This window comes from Tachyglossus aculeatus, unplaced genomic scaffold (genome assembly GCF_015852505.1).
Source record: "Tachyglossus aculeatus isolate mTacAcu1 unplaced genomic scaffold, mTacAcu1.pri scaffold_92_arrow_ctg1, whole genome shotgun sequence".
NCBI lineage: Eukaryota > Metazoa > Chordata > Mammalia > Monotremata > Tachyglossidae > Tachyglossus > Tachyglossus aculeatus.
In genome coordinates, this window is record NW_024045098.1 from 12,646 (window position 1) to 32,500 (window position 19,855).

Consider the following 19,855-nt stretch of genomic DNA (forward strand, 5'->3'; position numbering starts at 1 on the left):
ATTCCTGGCCTGATTCTAAGAAGACCCATGAGGAATGTGAGCTTGATTTTCCTGATTTTAATGATTGGGGTTAACAACTGAGGAAATTGAGATGCAGAGAAGCGAAGTGGCTTGCCCAAGGTCAAGGAAAGCGGCAGAGCTGGGATTATGCTCTTTCTGGTAGACCAAGCTCAGGTTACTGTTTGCAGGATAGGGGATGACTAGGCTAGGGAGAGATGTTCTTGTCGGAAGCAGGGACCGAGAACAGAGAGGCTTTTTTATGATGATGGTATGTTAAGTGCTTCCTATGTGCCCAGCACTGTTCGAAACCCTGGGGCAGATACCAGGTAATCAGGTTGTCCCACGTGGGGCTCACAGACTTCATCCCCATTTTACCGATGAGGAAACTGAGGCACAGAGAAGTGAAGTAACCTGTCCAAAGTCATACAGTTGACTAGTGGTGGACCTGGGATTAGAACACATGACCTCTGACTCCCAAGTCTGGGTTCTATCCACTAAGCCAAGCTCCTTCTATTTGTTAAGTGGTATTTATTAAGTGCTTACTATATCATTATCATCATTACTATATCACTATTATAGTATAATATTAATATTACTATTCTAATTACTGTTTTATTTTACTACTCTTCATTCTGTGCTGTTTCACTGTTCTATTATTAATCTTCTAAGAGCTGGAGTAGATTACAAGTTCATTAGGTTGGATACAGCCCTGTCCTGCATGGGGCTTACAGTCTAAATAAGGGAGAGAAGAGGAGAACTGAGACATAGAAAAGTTAAGTGACTCATCCAAGGTCACATAGGAAGCAGTTAGCACAGCCAAAATTAGAACCCAGCTCCTCTGACTTCCAGGACCATGCCCTTTCCACTAGGCCATGTTGTTTCTCCGAGGCTTGTTAGTTTGAAGGTTCCTTGGAGGCTACAGAGACCTTCCCTGAGAAATCTTAACCTGACCTCTATCTTGCTGTGGCCTGTGATATGTTGCCATGTACCATATTTAATTATTTATAGTTATGTCTGTCTCCCCGTCTAGACTGTAAGCTCATTGTGGGCAGAGAACATGTATGCTAATTCTGTTGTTTCATACTCTCCCAAGCATTTAGTACAGTGCACAGCAAATAGCCAATAAATACCATTGATAGATTGGCTGGTTGATTGATTTTTGAGAAGCAGGGTGGCTTAGTGGAAAGAGCGTAGGTTTAGGAGTCATAGGTCGTGGGTTTTAATTCCGGTTCTGTCACTTATCTGTTGTGTGACTTTGGGCAAGTCACTTAACTTCTCTGTGACTCCGTTACCTCATCTGTAAAGTGGGAATTAAGACTGTGAGCCCCACGAGGGATAACCTAATTACTTGTATCTCCCCCAATGCTTAGAACAGTGCTTGACACAAAGTAAGCACTTAACTACTACTAGCATTATTATTATTATTATTATTATTATTATTATTATTATTATTATTATACGTCGTGGTACTGAAAACTGGAGGAGCTTGGGTTCAGCTGTAGTTGCAGCTTTCCTTGTTTTGGAGAAAAATTAAAGTTGCAGAGATTTCTCTCAAATATTTTCCTGCCAGAACAGCATTTCCCAATAGTCAATCCATCAATCAATTAATATCATTGATTGAATGTCTTTCATTTGTAGACGCCACACCCTGGGTAGAGGAGAGCAGAGGAGAAAATGCAAAGGAGGAAAGAGTAGGATTTAATACTCATTTTACAGTTGAGGTAGCTGGGGCCCAGAGAAGTGAAATGACTTGCCCAATGTCACACAGCATACACCATGGCAGAACCGGGATTAAAGCCCAGGTCTTCTGACTCTCAGACCCATGCTCTAGCCACTAGACCACATAGCTTGGATAACTTAATATTTTCACCTTCATCCATTCCACAGGACCCTATTTCCCCACAAGGAAGAAATGGGCAATCACACAGCGGTGACCGAATTCCTCCTGCTGGGTTTCTCAGAAATCCGGGAGCTGTAGGTCGTCCAGGCCATGCTGTTCCTCCGGGTCTACCTGGCGTCCCTGACGGGGAATCTCCTCATCGTCGCCATCACCACCCTCGACTGGCGCCTCCACACCCCCATGTACTTCTTCCTCAGGAACCTGTCCGTCCTCGATCTCTGCTATATCTCTGTCACCATCCCCAAATTCATCCACAACGCTCTGACCGACCGCAGAGAAATCTCTGCCCCGGGTTGCATCTCTCAACTCTTCTTAGTAATCACCCTTGGGTGCGTCGAAGTGACCCTGCTCACGGCGATGTCCTACGACCACTAGGCTGCCATCTGCCGCCCCAGTGCTATGAGGTAATCATGGACCGAGGGGCCTGTGAGAAGAAGGTGGCTGCCACCTCATGGCTTAGCGGGGGGCTGAATGGAGGCAGCCACAGCACCGTGACTTTCTCTCTCTTCTCCTGTGACACCAACGCCATCCATCAGTTTTTCTGTGACATCCCTTCCCTCATCCGGCTCTCCTTTTCCAGACCCTACAGTGATGAAATCGCCATTCTGGGCCTCAGCATGTTTCTGTGCCTTGGTTGTTTCGTCTCCATCATCGTCTTGCGTGCACACGTCTACCGGGCCGTGCTGAGGATGCCGACCGCCGAGGGCCGGTCCAAAGCCTTCTCCACGTGCCTGCCCCATCTCGTCGTTGTCACCATTTTTTTCTCCACAGGCGGGTTTGGCTACGTCAAGTCGCCCTCTCACTCTTCATCTGTGCTCACCCTGCTGATGTCTGTGTTCTAAGCCATCTTGCCCCGGGCCCTGAACCCCCTCATCTACAGCCTGAGGAACCGGAACATGAAGGCTGCCATGGGGAGGGGCCTGAGGTGGAAATTTTTCACTTTGAATCGAATGCTTCTTGTCTATTCAAAAGCAGAAGATCAACATTGACTCTATCCACCAATCAATCAGCTGTATTTACTAAGTGCTTACTGTGTGCAGAGCACTCTAGTAAACGTAGATCCATTGGAGGACAAAGATATGTCCAATCTGAATAGTTTGTCCCCTAGATATTCAATTAACTGTATTTATTGAGGACTTTTATTTTTTAAATGATAATTGTTAAGTGCTTACTATGGGCCAGGCTCTTCTCTAAGCACTAGGGTAAATGCGACTTACTCCGGTTGGACATAGTTCAGTGTCCCACATTGGGCTCACAGCCTTACTCCCCATTGACGGATGGGGTAACTGAGGCATGGAGAAGATAAGTAGCTTGCCCAAAATCTCACAGCAGACAAACTGCAGAGCTGGAATTAGAACCCTTGTCCTCTGCTATATTTACTGAATGCTTAGTGTGTGCCAAGCACTGTACTGAAAAAATAATACCCCTCTGTTAGATTAACCTAGATAAGGGTATAGAGGGAACATATCTATCACCTCTATTGTACTGTCCTCTATTAAGCTCTTAGTACAGTGTTCTGCACACAATAAGTACTTGATAAATACCACTGATTGAGTGATTCAAGTAGTGCAATTAGTGCCTCGATCTTATCTATCTCACCGCCAACCCCTCATCCATATCCTGCCTGTGGCCTAGAACACCCCCCACTTCATATCTGACAGACCACCACCCTCCCCACCTTCAAAGCCTTATTAAAATCCCATCTCCTCCAAGAGGCTTTCCCCGACTAAGCTCTCCTGCTCTTTCTCTCTTCTTTGTCATCTCTGCGCTTGTATCTGTGATCTTTGAGCATTTGATATTTCTTTACTCTGTGTTGAGCACTGGACTAAATCCCAGCCCATACACTTCACTCCTCCAAAACCAACCTTCTCACTGTACCTCAATCTTGTCTATCGTGCCGACGACCTCTCGCCCACGTCCTGCCTCTGGCCTGGAATACCCTCCCTCCTCAAATCCAACAGACAATGACCCTCCCCACCTTCAAAGCCTTATTGCAGTGACATTTCCTCCAAGAGGCTTTCCCTGACTAAGCCCTCCTTTCCTTTTCTCCCTCTCCCTTTTGCCCTGCTTTGATTTGCTCCCTTAATTCACCTCTTCCTCAGCGCCGCAGCTCTTTTTTCCATATCTGGAATGTATTTATTTATATCAAGGTCTGTCTCCTCCTCTTCGCTGTAGGTTCGTTGTGGGCGGTGCGGTGATACAAATCCAAGTGCATAGGTGACACAGAAGAGGGGGAGAAAGTCAGGAAAAGAGGGCTTATTTGGGGAAGGTCTCTTGGAGGAGATATGACTTTATTAATGCTTTGAAGATGGGGAGAGTGGTGGTCTGGTGTATATGGAGAGGGAGAGAGTTCCAGGCTAGGGGGAGGTTTTGGAAAAGTAGTCGATTGTGAGACAGACGAGATCGGGGCACAGTGAGTAAGTTGATGCTAGAGGAGTGGAGTGGGAAAGTTGGCCTGTAATAATAACAATTTTAATAATAATAATAATAATGGTGATAATTATGCTATGTGTTAAGCGCTTACTATGTGCCAAGCACAGTTCTAAGCCCTGAGGTAGATAAAAGGTAATCGGGTTGTCCCACGTGGGGCTCACAATCTTAATCCCCATTTTACAGATGAGGGAACTGAGGCCCAGAGAAGTTAAGTGACTTAGCCAAAGTCACACAGCTGATATGTGGTGGAGCCAGGATTAGAACCCACGACCTCTAACTCCCAAACCCAGGTGAGGCAATGTTAGGAATTGTCTACTACCTTAGGAGGCACTGTTACCTTCTGAGGTAAGAAGGGAAGAGTAAGTTATGTGTTAGTGCCCACGAAGACCTGGATATTACTTGGAAAAGACTCCCACTTTACTTCTCATTTACCAGGGCCCTCTCATCCTAACAGGTTGGCTAAAACCATCTTCCAGAAGGAAATGGCCAATTTCACGGAGGTTTCAGAATTTCACCTGGTGAGTTTCTCAGAGATCCAGGAGCTGCAGCTGGTCCAGGCCACGCTATTCTTCCTGGTATACCTGGCGGCCCTGATGGGGAATCTCCTCATCGTCACCAGCACTGCCCTCGACTGGTGCCTCCACACCCCCATGATGGTGATGGCATTTATTAAGCGCTTACTATGTGCAAAGCACTGTTCTAAGCGCTGGGGAGTTTACAAGGTGATCAGGTTGTCCCACGTGGGGCTCACAGTCTTCATTCCCATTTTACAGATGAGGGAACTGAGGTCCAGAGAAGTGAAGTGACTTGCCCAAAGTCACACAGCTGACAATTGGCGGAGCTGGGATTTGAACCCATGACCTCTGACTCCAAAGCCCGGACTCTTTTCCACTGAGCCACGCTGCTTCCCTGTACTTCTTCCTCAGGCACCTCTCCGTCCTCGACCTCTGCCTCATCTCCATCACCGTCCCCCAGTCCATCCACAACTCCCTGACCGACCATAGAGAAATCTCCTCCCTGGGCTGTGCTTTCCAAGTGTTTGCGTTCCTACTCTATGCCTATGCAGAGACTCCCCTGCTCACAGTAATGTTCTTCGACCACTATGCGGCCATCCGCCTCGCCCTGTGCTACTAGCGTCATCTTGGATGATGGGGCCTGTGGGAAGATGGCGGCTTCCTCGTGGCTCTTTGGCTTACTAAACGCCATGACGCACACAATTGCCACCATGTCCATCCCTGTCTGGATGTCCAACGTCCTCCACCAGCTCTTCTGTGACATCCCTCAGCTCATCAGTCTCACGGGACCCAGTAGAAATCTCCAGGAATTTGTGACAAAAGCCATCTCAGTCGGCTTTACCTTCGGTTATTTCCTTGCAATTGTCATCTCGTATGCGTGCATCTTCTGGACCGTGATGGGGATGCCGGCCGCTGAGGACCTGTCCAAAGCCTTCTCCACCTGTCTGCCTCACCTCACCGTCGTCACCATCTTCCTCTATACTGGAGCCGTTGCCTACCTCAAGCCTGTGTCAGAATCCCCCCTCGACCCTGGAGCTGCTGATGTCCATGTTCTACACCATGATGCCACCCGCCCTGAACCCCCTCATCTACAGCCTGAGGAACCGGGACATGAAGCCCAATCTGAGAAGAATGATAGTGGGGAAATGCCTCTAAAATGGCACAGTAGAACATCCTTCTCCATGAGGTCATGGGCCCTTCTAGCCTGAATAATGCCGGTTCCACCTCCCCACCTTGAGATTGGTCCCCCGGGAGTCGCAAGTGATGAGGGAGTCTCCTGTGGAGAAAGACGGCTGGCGTGGTTACTGAGACCTCAGGAACAAGGTCTTCCATCCCTGAATTTATTGCAATGCCAGCTGTCTACAGACAGTGGTGGCTGTGGAGATTGATTATTTGTGTGTTTAAAGCGCTTATTACCAATCAATTGTATTTACAGAGCACTCACTGTGTGCAGAGAATATAGTATAACTATAAGCACACATTCCCTGCCCACAAAAAGTTTACTGTCTAGAGGGGGAGGCAGACATTACTATAAACAAATTACAGATATCAACATAAGTGCAAGTGGACGAGAGCAGGGTAAATAAAGGGTGAAAATCTAAGTGCAAAGGCCACGCAGAAAGGAGTAGAAGAAGAGGAAATGGGGGCTTAATCGGAGAAGGACTCCTGAGGAGAGGTGCTCTTAATAAATCTCTAAAGGTGGAGAGAGTGAGAGCTCAGAGGAGGGTCGTATAACTACTCAGTTTGCCAGAGTCATGTTCGTTATCGGAGTGTCTCTACATTATAAATTCATTGTGAGCGGTGACTCTGTATGTTTATTGTTATATTCTACTCCCCCAAGCGCTCACTACAGGGCTTCGCATGCGCCAAACAAAGACCATTAAGTGAATTTAGTACTATGGACATTGCCGTGGGTGAGGGAGGTAACATTAGTGGGACAGACTGAGCCCTGCTGAACATCGGGGATAACATCACCTCTGGGACTCCTGAGTCTTCCACGTAACGAGTCTCTCAGGGCGAGCCCGGGGATGGTCCTCCCGGGAGACCCACTTCCCCCATCCCGCCCAGAACAGCGACTGCTGTCTCCGAAGAGCCTGGGGCACTGGTTATATGCCAGACCTTTTCCCGTCATGGCCACAAATCCGCATGAGGAAGCGAGAAGGAGGAACTCAGCATCCTCAACCCGAGACTACCCCAGTGAGTCAATGTCAATCGATCAATTGTAGTTATGGGGCACTTACTGGGTGCAGAGCACGGCACTGAGCACTTGGGAGAGCACAATACAATTTATTTGATAGACAGGATCGTGCCCACATGGAGCTTACACCTGACTGTGTGCAGAATGCTGTACTAAGTGCTTGGGAGAATCCAGTACAACACAGTGGGTAGGCACAATGTCAGGCCTCAAGAAGCTTACAGTCTAGTGTGAGAAATAGATATTAAAATGAATTACAGATAGGGGAAGCATCAGAGTATAAGAACGTGTCCGTGTGTGAGAAGCAGCTGAAAAGTAGTGTGGCCTAGGGGAAAGACCACAGGCCTGGAACCCAGAGAACATGGGTTATATTACCAGCTCAATCTCTTTGTTTTGTGGCCTTGAGCAAGTCACTTCACTACTCTCTGCCTCAGTTACATCATCTGTAGCATGGGGATTAAGACTGTGACTCTCATGTGGAACATGGACTGTGTCCAACCTGATTAGCTTGTATCTACCCTAGCACTTAGGATAGTACCTGGCACATAATAACCGCTTAACAAATACCACCCAAAAAAAGGTAGGTGGTGGAGCTGGGATTATAACGCAGGTCCTCTGCCTCCCAAACCCGTGCACTTTCCACTTAGGTTATGATGCTTCCCAATCACAGACCGGAATGGAAGGTATAGAATATAAATCCAGGTTGTAAAGAAGGTCCCGATAGAAAGCCAGGTAGGCAGAGAAGATGGAATGGGAACGCTAGGTGTGAGATGAGTGGCCAGACGTGGGTTGTGGGTGGCAAACCAGTCGCTGTGGAAAAGATTCTGACCACCCGAAGAAGAAACATCTCTGAGTTGGGATGCGTGGATTAATAATAATTATGGTATTTTTTAAGAACTTACTATGTGCTAAGCACTGTTCTAAGCGCCGGGGTAGATACAAGGCAATCAGGTTGTTCCACGTGGGGTTCGCAGTATTAAACCCTATTTTATGGTTGAGGTCACTGAGGCACAGAGAAGTTAAGTGGTTTGCCCAAGGTCACCAAGCAGATAAGTGGTGGAGCCAGGATTAGAACCCACGTTCTTTGACTCCCATGCCCGGGCTGTTTCCGCTAAGCCATGCTGCTAACCTCTAGTTGAAACCGGTTGAGACCAAGCTGTCAAGATTCCCCAAGAGGAGGTCAGAGGACTATGAAGCAGAGGCTAGACTAGAATGGAAACTCGCTGCTCGCAGGGATTGAGTCTACCAATTGAATCTAGTTTGAGTCTAGAGAAGGAGTGTGGCTCAGTGGAAAGAGCACGGGCTTTGACGTCAGAGGTCATGGGTTCGAATCCCGGCTCTGTCATTTGTCAGCTATGTGACTTTGGGCAAGTCACTTCACTTCTCTGGGCCTCAGTTCCCTCATCTGCAAAATGGGGATGAAGACTGTGAGCCCCCCGTGGGACAACCTGATCTCCTTGTAACCTCCCCAGCGCTTAGAACAGTGCTTTGCACATATTAAGCGCTTAATAAATGCCATTATTATTATTACCAACTCTGTTCTACTGTACTTTCCCAGGCGTTTAGTACAGTGCAGAGGCACCTAGGAAGCACTGAATATTGATCGATGATTCACTTCAGCCCCAGAGCACTTATATACATTTCCATCACTTACTGATTGATATTAATGTCAGTCTCACCCTCTAGACTGTTAGTTCATTATGGGCAGGGAATGAATCTACCGACCTTGTCATACTGTACTCTCCCAAATGCTTAGTACAGTGTTCTGCACACAGTAAGAGCTTAATGAATACAAGTGATTGATTGTCTACTAGACTGCCTTTTAGGCTATAAATAACATAATCAATTTTCTGTGCCTCCATGCCTCCATGGCACCAGAGATTCTACGTGAAAATGGCCAACATCACCGTGGTGATGGATTTGCTTCTGCTGGAATTCTTGGAGGTCCAGGAGCTGCAGCTGCTCCTCGCTACACTGATCCTCCTTTTCTACCTGGTGGCCCTGATGGGGAATCTCCTCATTGTCCCTGTCACCACCCTCGACCGGCTCCCCTACACCCCCATGTATTTCTTCCTCAGGAACTTGTCCATCCTCGTCCTCTGCCTCATCTCCGTTACCATCTCCAAATCCATCCACAACTCCCTGATCAATGGCAGAGCTGTCTCTCTATGGGGCTGTGTGGCTCAGGTCTTTTTTTGTGATTTAATCAGCTTCCTCGGAGCTGTCCATCCTCACGGTGATTTTCTTCTACCTGTCGCTGCCATCTGCCACCCCCTTCGCTATGGGGCCATCGTGGACTGAGGGGTCTGTGGGAAGATGGCGGCCACCTCATGGCTCATTGGGGGCTTGTTTGGGAGTCAATGTACACAGCCGGGACATTGACACTGAGCTTCTGTGGCTCTAACCTGATCCAGCAATTTTTCTGTGAAGTCCTGTCCTTACTGAAGATCTCCTGTTCCGAGAGGCATGTTGTCATCGATGTCAGCGCGGCCATTGCATTTAGCTTCACTTTCATCTCCTTCATTTTCATCGTCTTCTGGAACGTTCACATCTTCCGGGTCGTGCTGAGGATGCCGGCCGCCGAGGGCTGGGCCAAAGCCTTCTCCACCTCCCTGCCCCACCTCGTCGTCTTAACTTTATTCATAGCCAAAGCTACCTTTCTGTATCTCAAACCCCTGTCTGACTCGTCCGCATTCCAGGACCTGCTGATGTCAGTGTTCTAAGCAGTGGTGCCCCCGACTTTGAACCTCCTCATGTACAGCCTGAGGAACCGAGACATGAAAGAAACCCCGAGGAGAATGATAGTGGGGAAATGTCTCTAAAATGGTGGTAGAACTTTCTTCTCCCTGAGGTCAGAGGCTCTTCTAGCCTGGGGGATGGTGGGTCCCCACCCCTTGGGGTCGGTCGCATGGGAATTACTGGTGACCATGGAGTCTCCCACAGTGAAAGATGGAGAGCCAGTTGCTGAGACCTCAAGGTCCAGGACCACAGTGCCCGATTGGATCGTAATGCCATCTGTCTACAGGGAATGGTGGCTGTGGAGATCGGGTAATTGATTGTAGCATATGTAAAACGATTATTATCAATTAATCAATCGAGTGCTTACTGTGTGCAGAGCACTGTACTAAACTCTTGGGAGAGTACAGTTTAACAGAATCAGTAAATATGTTCCTGCTATGTGCTGGGCACTGTACTAAGTGCTGGGGTAGATATTAGACAATCGTGTTGTACCCAGTCCCTCTCCCACACGGCTCACAGTCTTAATCTACATTACGTAGATGAGGTAACTGAGGACCAGAGAAGTGAAGTGACTTGCCCAAGGTCATATAGCAGATATATGACGGGGTAGGGATTAGAACACAGGTCCTCCTCTGACTTCTAACCCCGTGCTCTTTCCATTAGACCTACCCAGTGCATTAACGTTAACTGGGACCAGACCAAGATCAGTCCTTCATCAGGACTGAGATGACGTGAAAATGAGGGGGCCTTTAATAATCAGTCAGTCAGTCAGTCAGTTAATCATATTAACTGAGTGCTTACTTTGTGCAGAGCACTGTACTAAGTGCTTGGAAAAGTACAATATAACAATATAACATACCATGACAACAGCAAGCCTACGGTTTCGAGGAGTAGATGGACATTAAGAGACATAAAAAATGATAGATATGGACATAAGTGCTTGGGGCTGGGATGAGGTATGAATAAAGGAAGCAAGTCAGGATGACGCAGAAGGGAGTGGGAGAAGAGGAAAGGAGGACTGCAAGGGGAGATAGAACTGTAAGAGAAGACTAGGAAACCCAATAGCTATGGCACCCAACTGGATGCTGGGGTTTTGTTGCTGTTAGACAGAGGGGCAGAGAAACTGCGAGGGTGGTCAACGGGGTCACCCATAGATCCTGGGCCCAGAGCAGGAGACAGAACAGCCAGAAACTAGACTGTCCAGTACAAAACCAGATGCATGGTCAATCAAGCCCTTAGTACAGTGCTCTGCACACAAAAGCACTCGATAAACCCGATTGATTGAATGAATCAGTCAATCAATTGTATTTACTGAACACTTACTTTGTGGAGAGCATTGCACTAAGCCCTTGGGAGAGTTTAATACAGAAGAGTTGGTAGACACGTTCCCTGCCCACAATGAGTTTACAATCTAGTGGGGAAGACAGACATTAATATAAATAAATAAATTATGTATATGGTCATAAGTGCTATGGGGCTGAGGGAGGGGTGAATAAAGAGTGCAAATCCAAGTCTATGAGGCTGATGGAGGGGTGAATAAAGAGTGCAAATCCAAGTACAAGGGTGATGTGGAAGGGAGTGGGAGAAGAGGAAATGAAGGCTTGGTGAAGAAAGGCCTCTTGGAGGAGATTTGCATAAGGCTGTGAGGTGGGGAGAGTGAGAGCTCAGAGAAGATTGGCATAACTAGTCAGTTGGCCAGAGTTTCATTCGTTATTGGAATGTCTCTACACTATAAATTCATTGTGAGCCGTGAATATGTATGTTTAGTGTTGTGTTGTACGCTCCCAAGAGCTTACTACAGTGCTTTACTCACAGCAAGCACCTAAACGACGGCAATGAAATTATTGTGTGACCATGGACATTCTCGTGGGTGAGGAAGGTAACATTAGTGGTATAGTCGGAGCCCTGCTGAACCTCTGGGACTCCTGAGTCTTCCAGGTAATGAGTCTCTCAGGGCGAGCCGGTCCTCCCGGACTCATTCCCAACGTGTCCACAAACCGCATGAGGAGACGAGGAGGAGGCACTCAGCATCCCCAACCCTGGACCGGGCCGTTGAGTTAAAGTCAATCGATGAGTCCATCCATCGTAATTATGGAGCACTTACTGGGTTCAGAGCACTGTACTGAGCACTTGGGAGAGTACAATAAAATTGAGTTGATAGGATCAGTGCCCACACGGAGCTTACAATTGACTGTTGCAGAGTACTTTACTAAGTGCTTTGGAGACTCCAATACAACAGAGTGATGATGATGATGATGATGATGATGATGATGATGATGATGACGACGACGACGATGATGGTATTTGTTAAGTGCTTTCTATGTGCCAAGCCCCATTCTAAGCGCTGGGGTAGATACAAGGTAATCAGATTGTCCCACATGGGGATCACAGTCTCAATCCCCATTTTATAGGTGAGGTTACTGAGGCAAAGAGAAGTTAAATGACTTGCCCAAAGTCACACAGCTGATAAGTGACCGAGCCGGGATTAAAAGCCACAAGCCCAGGCTTTTTCCATTAAGCCATGAATTACAGATAGGGAAAGTAGCAAAATATAAGGATACGTACGTGTGTGAGAAGCAGCATGGCCTAGTGGAAAGATCACGGGCCTCGGAGCACCTGGATCCTAATTCAAGCTCCATCACTTATCTGTTTTGTGACCTTGAGTAAGTCACTTCCCTTCTCTGTGCCTCAATTACCTAATCTCTAAAATGGGGATTAAGACTGTGACTCTCATGTGGAACAGGGACTGTGTCCAACTTGATTAGCTTGTATCTACCCCAGCACTTAGTATAGTGCCTGGCACCTAGTAACCTCTTAACAAATACCACCCAAAAAAGGGTAGGTAGTGGAGCTGGGATTAGAACCCAGGTCCCCTGACTCCCTGGATTTCCACTAGGCCACGCTGCTTCCCAATTGCAGACCAGACTGAAAGATATAGAATGAAAAGCCCGGTTTCAAAGAGGAGCCAAATGAAAGGCCAGGAATACAGACAAGATGGAACCGGAACGGTGGATGTGAGATGAGAGGCCAGGCGTGGGATGTGGGTGGAAAACTCGCCACTGTGGAAAAGATACTGACCACCCGAAGAAGAGAGTTAGGAGTTAGGAGGCGTGGACTGCAAACATCTAGTTGAAACCAGTCGAGACGAAGCTGCCAGGATCCCAAGAGGAGGACTCTTCTATTTCTTTGGTTAATGACATGCATTTAGCTTTAAATCTATTTGCTCTGACGACTTGACACCTGTCCATATGTTTTGTTTTGTTGTCTGTCTCCCCCTTCTAGACTGTGAGCCCGTTGTTGGGTAGGGACCGTCTCTATATGTTGCCGACTTGTACTTCCCAAGCACTTAGTACAGTGCTCTACACACAGTAAGTGCTCAATAAATACGATTGAATGAATGAATGAATGATAATGGACAATGAAGCTGAGACTAGACTAGCCTCGAAGCTCTATGTGGGCAGCGAAAGTGTCTTCCAATTCAGTTCTATTGTACTCCCCCCCAGGCTTAGTAGAGTGCTCTGCACCTAGTAAGTGCTCAATAAATACCACTGATTGATCGAATGCCTACGGGACCGCCTTTTAGGCTATGAATAACAGAATCTATGTACCTGCATCAGATTCCCTCAGTCATTTCTGGTTGGGTTGAAGAGGAGCCTACCTGCAGAACACACTCAAAATAAGGAGAGGAACTTATATTCATTTCTGTAACTTATATATTTATATTAATGTCTGTCTCCTCCACTAGACTGTAAACTCGCTGTGGGGAGGGAGTGCTTCCACTAACTCCGTTCTATTGTACTCTCCCAAGCACCTGGTACAGTGTCCTGCACACAGAAAGCACTCAAGAAACACCATTGATGTTGAAGAAATGTTAGGCCATGTAGGTAATTCATTCATTTCTAGACTGTGAGTTCGGTGTGGGCAGGGATTGTCTTTGTTGCTGAATTGTACTTTCCAAGTGCTTAGTACAGTGTTCCGCACACAGTAAGTGCTCAATAAATACGATTGAATGATAATATCAGGATGCCATTATGACACACACCAAAAAGGTGTTTGCAGAAATGATCAATTAATCAATGGTATTTAGTGAGCACTTACTGTGTGCAGAACACTGAACTAAGTGCTTGGGAGAGTCAAATAGAATACAGTTGGGAGAGTACAGTAGAACAGAGTTGGTAGACAATACGAAAACATCTTTGTAAAGTCTCTGTGTGTGTGTGTGTGCATGTGTGTGTGTGTGTGTGTCTGTGAGAGAGAGAGAGAGAGAAAGGGGTGGGCGGCTGGGGTGTTAGGACCCAAGACCCTTTTTCATTGCTCCAAAGCCATTGCCTTCCCATCCTGATTCTCTGTGAAAGTGAAAATCCAGATTTAGAGGCCAAAACGGAGGGAGCCTCTTAGTTGAAAATAAAAATGGGGATTTTCAGATTCCTTCCTGTAAATGTGCTCCTTCTCTATGCCTCCATGGGAAATTCACATATGATCTATGAAAATGAGAGACACCACCAAGGTGAGAGAATTCCTCCTGCTGGGATCCTCGGAGGTCCGGGAGCTGAAGCTGGTCCACGCCACGCTGTTCCTTCTGGTCTACCTGGCAGCTCTGATGGGGAATCTCCTCATTGTCGCCGTCACCGCCCGTGACCGGCGCCTCCACACCCCCATTTACTTCTTCCTCAGGAACCGGTCCATCCTCGACCTCTGCCTCATCTCTGTCACCATCCCCAATTCCATCCACAACTCCCTGACCGACTGTAGAGATATCTCTGTCCAGGGTTGCATCTCTCAAGTCTTCTTATTAGTCACTCTTGGGAGTGTCGAAGTGGCCCTGCTCACTGCGATGTCCTACGACCGCTATGCAGCCATATGCCGTCCCCTGTTCTAAGTGATGGAGTTGATACAAGATTGGGCATAGCCCATGTCCCACATGGAGCTCACACTCCATGAATGGAGTGTAGAAAGTAGAATGGAGAACCATGCTTTTTTATTCATACTTGTGAAGCACTTAGTACATGCCTAGTACTGTTCTATGCTTTGGGGGATATACAAAGTACTACTACTACTACTACTACTACTACTACTACTACTACTACTACTACTGCTGCTACTACTACTGCTACGACTACCACTACTACAACTACTACTACTACTACTACTACTACTACTACTACTAGTATTAGTACTACTACTACTACTGGCATTTGTTAAGCGCTTACTATATGTGCTTCTAAGCACTGGGGTAGATAATACGTAATCAGTTTGTCCCACATGGGGCTCAAAGTCTTAATCCCCATTTTACAGGTGAGGCAACTGAAGCACAGAGAAGTTAACTGCCTTCCCCAACGTCACACAGCAGACACGTGGCAGTAGCAGGATTAGAACCCACGTCTTCTGACTCCCAAGCCTGTGATCTTTCCACTAAGCCATGCTGCTTCTCTAATAATCAGATTGGACATAGACTGTTTCCCACATGGAGCTTGCAGTTAACATAGCAGGGGGAAAAGGTCATTAATCACTATTTGCAAATGAAGGAACTGAGGCCAGATAGGTTATGTGACTGGCCCAAGGTCTCACAGCAAGTCATCGTGCAAGCTAGTGGCAGAGCTATAATTGAAGTTCTGTCTCGATCTAGGTATCTCCTTGAATTCTGTTTGGTCTTTGTGTTTCTGTCTTCCCATCTCTGTTTCTCTGCGCCTGCCTATCTTTGTCATCCTGCCACTTCCTGTTTAGCTTTGTGTTTATTTGGGAGAGGAGAGTGGTGGTCCATCAGATCTGAAGGGAGAGGGCTTTCCAGGGCAGACAGGCTAGTGTGACTAGATGAATAAGATGAGTTGCCGTATCTCAATCCTCACAAACCTTTAAGACCAGGGAATGGTCCCGAGAGAATAAATCGGTTGAGTGCTTGTCTTGATTCCAGGCCAGAGGCAGTAGAAAGAGGAATCTGAGAGGTTCGAAGCAACCTAACAATTTCACTTTTTCTTAAAGTGATAATCAGTTGTTTCCTTGGTACCCTCAGGCAGCCCTCAGGCGACACGGCCAATCACACAGTTGTGATGGGATTCTCCTGCTGGGTTTCTCGGGAATCCGGGAGCTGCAGCTGATCCATGCCCTGCTGTTCCTCCTGGTTTACCTGGAGGCCCTGACGGGGAATCTCCTTGTCGTCGCTGTCACTGCCCTCGACCGGCACCTCCACACCTCCATGTACTTCTTCCTCATGAACCTGTCCGTACTCGACCTCTGCCACATCTCTATCACGGTCCCCAAGTCCACCCACAACTCCCTGATCAACAAGAGATCCATCTATTTCGGGAGCTGTGTGGCCCAGGTCTTTTTGGCGGTTCTGTTTGCTGCTTCAGAGCTGTTCATCCTCACCACAATGTCCTACAATTGCTAGGCCACCATCTGCCACCCCCTGTACTATGACGTCATCATGGACCGAGGGGCCTGGGGAAAGATGGCCGCCATCTCGTGGCTCAGCGTGGCCTTTTTGGGGTGATGTACTCAGCCCGGACGTTCATATTAAGCTTCTATGAGTTCATCGTGATCCAGCAGTTCTTCTGCGACATCCCCTCCTTACGGAAGTTCTCCTGTTCTGAAACACACATTGTCGTTGATGTCAGCTTGGCTATGGGTATAGGCTGTGGTTTCATCTCCTTCATCTCCATCGTTGTCTGCTACATCGTCAACCAGAAGCTTTGCCCACCTCAAGCCCGTGTCAGAATCCCCCTCAATGCTGGACCTGCTGGAATCCTTATTCTACACCGTGGTGCCCACCACCCTGAACCCCCTCATCTACAGCCTGAGGAACAGGGACATGAAGGCCGCCTTGAGGAACGTTTGTGGCTGAAACCCATTTCTTTTTTCTGCACTCCCCGCTGTATCGACTTTGAAATTGGCTGTGTACCCATTAAGCACTTTGGTACTCACCCCAGCCCCACGATACTCATATAAATAGTCTCATGCTGTACTATTTCCCCTAACCCTGATCTACTATAAAGTCTGACTCCCCCTTTAGACTGTAAGCTTCTCGAGGGCAAGTATCATGTCTACCAAGTCCTTTGCGTTGTACTCTCTCAAGTGCTTAGTACAGTGTTCTGCAAACAGTAAGTGCTCAATAAAAATCTATTGTTTGATTGATTGATTGCTGTCCCAATCCCCAACATGGGGACAGGGGCGATGGGAGAGGCAAAGAAGACGGAGAAGAACAATGGGCAGAGAGAAATGGGTAATTGGACAGATCCTGGAAACCAAGACTGGAGTTGTCAGAGGATGGTCAGAGGCTCCTATGGGGCTGGTGGTGGTCCCACAAAACAGGGGAGCCAGGACCAAGGGGGTAGGAGTGTAGAGGAGGAGGATTACCGAGAAATCATTGCTACAGGAAAAAAAAAGAACTTAGGTGACTTGCCCAAGTTCACACAGCAGACAAGTGGCATAGCCAAGATTAGAACCCAGGTCTTCTGACTCCCATTCCTACGCTCTTCCCACAAGACCACACTGCTTCTTTCTTGCCTCCCTCTATCTCTCTACCTCTATCTCCCTTTCTTCCCCCCCTTATTCTGTTCATTTTCTTTCCTCTGTCTCTCTCTTCCTCATTCTCCCTTTCCTATCTCCCTCTCTTTCTAGCTCTACACCTGTCTCTGTATTTGCCTTTCCGATGACCATTCGCCTTTCCGATGACCATCAACATATCTTAGTGTTTCTTCCTTTGATTCTGTCTCAAACTTCACTTTTCTCCTCTATTTCTCTGTCTTATTGCCTCCATGCTTCTCAATTTTTCTGGGTGTCTACAGCTTTCAAATTATATTTCTTTGACTTTCTTTTCTTGACTCAGACGTTCTGTTTTCATCTCTCTGCAGGTCCTTATTCGTAGTAGCAGTAGACTAGTAGTAGTTACAGCAGCAGCAGCAGTAGTAGTAGTAAAAGTCATAGTAGTAATAGTGCTAGTTGTTATATTAACGTCTGCCTCCCTTCTAGAATGTAAACTGATTATGGGCAGGGAACATATCCACTAATTTTCTTGTAGTGTACTTTCCCAAGCACTAAGAACAGTTCTCTGCACATAATAAGTGCTTAGTAAATACCACAGATTGATTGATTGATAATAGTAGAAGTAATAATAATAATTATGGTATTTGTTAAGTGCTTACTATGTGCCAAGCACTGTTCTAAGCACTGTAGTAGGTACAGGGTAATCAGGTTTTCCCACTTGAAGCTTGAAGTTTTCATCCCCACTTTACAGATGACGTAACTGAGGCACAGAGAAGTTATGTTACTTGCCCAAGTTCATGCAGCAGACAAGTGGTGGAGCCGGGATTAGAACCCAAATCCTCTGATCTCCAAGCCTGTGCTTTGTCCACTCTTCTACTAATCATACAGCTTCTCAGTACTGCTTCTCACTATATCATTACTATACAGTAATAGTGATAGTAGCAATATATTACTCATTATGGGCAGGAATCGTGTCCGCTAAGTCTGTTGTACTGTACTCTCTCTCAAGCACTTAGAAAAGTGCTCTGTACATGGTAAATGCTCGATAAATACCAAGGATTGATTTATTCATTGATAGTAATGATAGTATAGTAATAGCAGTAATAGTAGTACTACTAAAAGAAGTAGTGTGGTATTATTAGTGGACTGGACTGTACTAATTACTTCTTCTAGACTGTGAGCCCATTGTTGAGTAGGTATTGTCTCTGGTGCCAAATTGTACTTTCCAAGGGCGTAGTACAGTGCTCTGCACACAGTAAGCACTTAATAAATACGATTGAATGAATGAATTGGTAATATGTTCTATGTCCACAAGGAGATTTCAGTCAGTCAGTCAATCATATTTAATGAGCACTTACTCTGTGCGGAACACTATACTAAACACTTGGGAGAGTGCAATGCAACAATAAACAGAAACATTCTCTGCCCACAATGAGCTTGTAGCCTAGGTGGGGAAGCAAACATAAAAAATATTTACTACAGAAATCGTCAAAATAAGTCAATCAAACAGACATCTACACTTAAATGTGAAGGAGGGTATCAATCGCTCCTAAATAATAGAATTGGAAGAAGGTATGATATGGCTCAAGGTGCTGGGAAGTCAATCCGGGAAAGCTTGTTGGAAGAGGAAGGATTTTAGGATAAATTTGAATGTAATAATAATAATAATAATAATAATAATAGTACTTGTTGAGCACTATGTACCAACTACTGTTCAAAGCGATGAGGTAGATACAAGTTAATTAGGTTGGACACAGTCCCTGTCCCAACTGGGGCTCACACTTTTAATCCCCATTTTACAAAATCCCCAATTTACAATGTGACAATTTATGTCAAATTGTCATTGATGTAACTGAGGTGCAAAAGTGAAGTGAGTTGTCGAAGGTCACACAGCAGACAATTGGCGAAGTGAGAATTAGAACCCAAGTATTTCTGACTGCCAGGCCCAGAGTTTTTTCCGCTGGGCCACACTGCTTTTTACATCTGTGCTTTTCTCTGGATTATTCTCCTTTCCTCAGACTGATCTCAAACAACATGACCAATGCCAGCAAGGCGACAGGATTCCTCCTGCTGGGATTCTTGGAGGTCCGGGAGCTGCCACTGGTCCACGCCACACTGTTTCTCCTGGTCTACCTGGTGGCCCTGACAGGGAATCTCCTCATCGTTGCTGTCACCGCTCTTGACTGGAGCCTCCACACCCCCATGTACTTCTTCCTCAAGCACTTGTCCTTCTTTGATTTCTGCCTCATTTCTGTCACCCTCCTCAAGTCCATCGTCAACTCCCTGACCGACCATAGAGAAATCTGTTTTGGGGGCTGTGTATTCATTGCTTCATTGTTTCAGAGCTGTCCGTCCGCACAGCCATGTCCTATGACTGCTACACCGCCATCTGCCGCTCCCTGCGCTATGGGGCCATCATGGACTGAGGGGCCTGTGGGAAGATGGCTGCCTCCTCATGGCTCGGCGGGGGGCTGTTTAGGGCGATGTACTCAGCTGGGACGTTTACGTTAAGTTTCTGAGAGTTCAACCTGATGCAGAAGTTCTTCCGTGAAATCCTCTCCTTACTGAAAATGTCCTGCTCTGAAACGTACG

At 46.8% G+C, this 19,855-nt stretch overlaps 1 pseudogene; it reads left to right on the top strand.

The window, feature by feature from the left end:
* Positions 1-14,270: 14,270 nt before the first annotated feature.
* LOC119924287 overlaps positions 14,271-19,855 on the top strand; it is a 5,941-nt pseudogene continuing 356 nt past the window's right edge.